Here is a 4,229-nt window from a genome sequence, read left to right as displayed (position 1 = left end):
TTATTATTATTAATAGTATTAGTAGTATTGATATTAGTAGTAATAATAAAATTAGTCTTAATATTAGTATTAGCATTAGTGCTATTTAATTATATTATTATTATTATTACCATTCAAAACAAAGTAGGTTTATTTGTCATATATTTAAGGAATTAAAATATTTATTTTTAGAATATTATTTCTAAAATTATTTTATTAATTTACTAATTCCTTTCAATAATTGTTTTAATTTTTTAATTATGAAAGAATTGTTTCTCTTTCATAGATTTTGAAATCTTTTAATTTTATATATCTGCAATGATTAAATTTTAAATATTTTTTATCAATTAGTTAATTTCATTAATTATTTTAAATTCCTTTAATTATGAATGGAGTTTTTATTGGTAATAGGTAATACTATTATAATTACTATTATTTTTGTTATTATTATTTAAATCAATATTATGTCTACATTTTAGTTTAATAATATATATATATATATATATATATATATATATTTATTTATTTATTTGAGATACTGACTTAATAACTTAAAAGGTCGGACCTTGAAATTATAGAATAAATAAAGCCAAGATAATTTGTTGGAAGAGGGAGTCTTTCATCCATAAATGAAGAACAGTTTTGATGATGTCTACTGATCTAGGATAAAATATAGCTTGGTCCAGTTAGGATATGCATTAGACAATTAGCTTCTCTTTATCAATTGTATTTCAGGCCTGCTGTGTAATCCTGCACATGATTAGTTTCTGAACTAATGGATTAGCTGTGAAGTCTGGCACAAAGTGAGTGAAAATGTACTCACGATAATCAATTAGGTAATTTGCTAATCAAATTAGTGACAGCAAAAACCTTTGTATAAAAGCTGTTTTTGGAATCTGTTTTGGCGGGGGAGAAATTAGAAAGATCACGCAGTTTTCATCTGAGACAGAGCCGTCTGAGAGTCACAGAGTTTCTGAATATTCTGGAAGATCACTCAAGTGTAGATCCAAGAAGATTGAGAGTTGATACTACTATGAAGGGTCTTGCTTGAATCAAGGAGCATCTAGTCAAATCTGCACAGTATAGGTGTATTCGTTTCTTGTTTTGTTTTCTGTACTTTTGATTACAGTAGCTTCAGTGTTTGAAGTGTGGACCTAGGTGCAATTGTGTGGATGCATTGCTCCTAGGGGGAGTTCTTGATTGTTGAATCAAGTTCTTGGGTTTTGGGGGTTAGAATTACATAGGTGTGCTTGTAATTCTTGGAACCTTTCTGTTTAGTGGAATCCTCCTAAGTGTGTTACTTAGGAGAAGACTGGATGTAGATTCTTTTTGAATCGAACCAGTATAAATTGTGTGTCTTGCTTCCTTCTTCCCTCTCATAATCTTTCTTGATTGATTTAAACAGTCCATTAACCCAGAACTGCGAAATTGATTAATTGAGTTTTAAACCTTAAAGACTCCTTCAAGATTCACATTAAGTAAGTGAAAAACTCATTAATCAATTTAGATCCCTTTGTGGTTAAGAGTATTAGACAGAACTATTTTTAACAATTGGCACCAGAGCTGGCTAATCGCACGATAATCGATTAGAAAGATCCTGTTATGTCTAATACATCTCAAACCTTTGCTGAAGGGGCATCCATTAACAGGCCTCCTCTGTTTGCTGGGGAAAACTATCCCTTCTGGAAAATTCGAATGAAAATCTTTCTTGAATCAGTAGACAAAGGGGTATGGGATGCAGTGGTGAATGGACCTTTTAAACCAATTAAAATAGTGGATGGAGAGACTTTTCCTAAAGAATTCTCACAATGGACCCCTGATGAGAATAAGAGGGCACATTATGATGTTAGAGCCAAAAATATTATATCTTCTGCACTAACCTTGGATGAATTTTATAGGGTATCCGTGTGTGAATCAGCCAAAGAAATGTGGGATGTCTTGGAAGTAACCCATAAGGGCACAAATGAAGTAAAAAGGGCAAGAAAGAATACTCTCATTCAAGAGTATGAGATGTTCAGAATGAAGACTGGAGAAAGCATTTGTGATGTGCAGAAAAGATTTACACATATAGTAAATCACCTCCTAGCTCTTGGCAAGACCTTTGACAAAGAGGAACTCAATATCAAAATCTTGAAGAGCTTAAATAGGACATGGCAGCCCAAAGTGACAACAATTTCTGAATCTAGAGACCTCACTAGCATGAGCATAGCCACTCTCTTTGGAAAATTGAGGGAACATGAATTAGAGCTTGGAAGACTCAAGGAAGAAGAGGATGGAGAAAAGAGGCACACTATAGCCTTGAAGAGTGCAGTGAAATCTGCAGTAAAACAGAAAAAGGCAGATTCTGTAGATGACTCCAATGACCACAACTCTGACAGTGAAGCCTTGAGACTAATGGTGAAAAAGTTCTCAAAATTTCTGAAGTATAAGAATAAAACTAATAACAGTCATGCAGGAAACAAGAAGCAGTCCAGATCTGGAACTCAAACCTGCTATGAATGTGGTAAGACAGGACACATCAAAGCTGATTGTCCAGTGCTGAAGATGAAGCAGAAACTGGAAGAGAAAAATGAGGCAGAGAAGCACCTGAAGAAAAAGAAAGCCTACATTGCTTGGGAAGAAAATGATTCCAGCACATCCAGTGAATCTAATGACAGCACTGAAGAGGAAAATAATATGTGTCTGATGGCTAAAGCAGAATCATCCAAAAGCAGTGTGAGTAGTTTCACATCTGAACATGAGGAAAATAATTACTATGAATTGCTTGATGCATTTAATGAACTGCATAAGGAAGCTACAAAACTGCAAAAGTCAAATAGCAAGCGTAAAGGAGAGATTAAATGGCTTGAGGGTAGGATAAAACAGTTAGAAGAGGAAAATGAGAATCTAATAACTTGCTTGGAGAAATTAGAAAAATCTGAAAAGCATCCTAGGTCCAGATGTGAGCACTGCCCAGGACAGCTAGAAAAGATAGAGTATTTGATGAAAACTCTCTCAAAATTTATCCTAGGAAGATCCAACCTAGATGCTGTACTAGGATCTCAAAGGATTGTGCTGAATAAAGAGGGAATTGGTTACAGTGGCAACTCTAATCGATTATCGTGTAGAAATTTCCTCAACATCAGTAAACCATCCTCTATTATCTGCACTTACTGTTCTGAACCTGGCCATTTTTCTAATTCCTGCTACTTTAAAAATTGTGGGGTTCCTAAAGGAGAGTACAAATGGGTACCTAAAGGAACACCTCAAACCACTAACATGAAAGGACCCAAGTTCAATTGGGTACCTGCATCTTCTCTTTAATCTTTGTTTCAGGTGTGTCTTGATGCAAGGAAAACAATGTAGCTTTTATATAATGGATGCTCAAGACACATGAAAGGAGATGTGAAGAAGTTCTGCAAGATATCTTACAAAGCCAATTATTGGTCATGTTACAAGAGGTGTTAATAACAAAGGTCAAATTTTAGGCATTGCCAAGGTGAAAAGTTCCTCTTCTATTGTGATATTGCTACTGATTTAAACTGATATTGCAATACTTAATTGCTGATTTGATTTATGGCTGTCTGCACTCTGATGTTAACCTGCGCTACTGATTTCACCTGCTGCGTTGTTAGTATTGTCATACATTGTATGCCTATTGTGTTCAAACTGTGTAGCTGCTTGCCTAACCTTGGCCTTAATCCATTATCGTGTTCTATCTGAAGCCTAGTCATTGTTAAGTTCTGCATCACATAGTGGCTACTTAATTTCTCAAAAGGAGCCCGCTAATCCATTATGCGAAATTGTTATGCATTTTGGTTGTTATCCTGGTTGTTATGCATTATCTCCTGCTGCATCTCTTACATTGCTGCGCTGTTTAGATACAATTTTCCTGCTGTTCTGTATTGCATCCTAAATCTGTTTGATTTTTTTTTGCTAATGTCCAAAAAGGGGGAGATTTTGTATATTGATAGTTTATATTGGTAGGGGGAGTATGGAATTAAAATGATATTTGTTAAATGCCTATGCTGTTTTCTGTTGTCTGGTTTATGCCTATGTTGGTACTGCTGTTGTTGTTTGCTTAATGTGCTGCAGGTAGGCTTATCACAGTCCATGTTTTGGACATCATCAAAAAGGGGGAGATTGTTGGAAGGGGGAGCCTTTCATCCATAAATGAAGAACAGTTTTGATGATGTCTACTGATCTAGGATAAAATATAGCTTGGTCCAGTTAGGATATGCATTAGGCAATTAGCTTCTCTTTATCAATTG

Source organism: Vigna unguiculata, chromosome 3 (genome assembly GCF_037176805.1).
Source record: "Vigna unguiculata cultivar grain cowpea cultivar isolate G323 ecotype 2 chromosome 3, ASM3717680v1, whole genome shotgun sequence".
Lineage (NCBI taxonomy): Eukaryota > Viridiplantae > Streptophyta > Magnoliopsida > Fabales > Fabaceae > Vigna > Vigna unguiculata.
This window is presented reverse-complemented; position numbering follows the sequence as displayed.